Raw genomic sequence first — 405 nt, 5'->3', positions numbered from 1 at the left:
GACGTGTGGATATACCTCCTAACCAACTTTAGGGCAAGTTTCTTCAGTTGATGATCTTGAGTGTAAATTCTCTTGGTTGAAGTTTATAGAATTTAATATTGTTTTGATCCTGGAAGATCCCAGTGTAATTGAGTTTGATTTGATTTTAGTTATTAGGGTTAAAAATATAAGTTCAAGGTCCATTCTTGACGAGGAGATTTATAGAATTGGCATTGTAACGGAAAGTTTGACTTTTAAAAATGTTCAACATAACAAAAAGTAATCAAATAGCAGTTAAGTATGTTGAGTCTTAATATATAAAAATGAGCTTGTACATCGAAACCTATAAGTATGATAAATAAAGAAAATTCAATTAAAAGCAATATGGAGTGTTTAGACCAAGTTTGTAACGATGGTAAAATTTGA

The sequence above is a fragment of the Penaeus monodon genome, chromosome 28 (assembly GCF_015228065.2).
Source record: "Penaeus monodon isolate SGIC_2016 chromosome 28, NSTDA_Pmon_1, whole genome shotgun sequence".
Lineage (NCBI taxonomy): Eukaryota > Metazoa > Arthropoda > Malacostraca > Decapoda > Penaeidae > Penaeus > Penaeus monodon.
The sequence above is the reverse complement of the archived record's forward strand: the minus strand, read 5'-3'. Positions refer to the sequence as shown.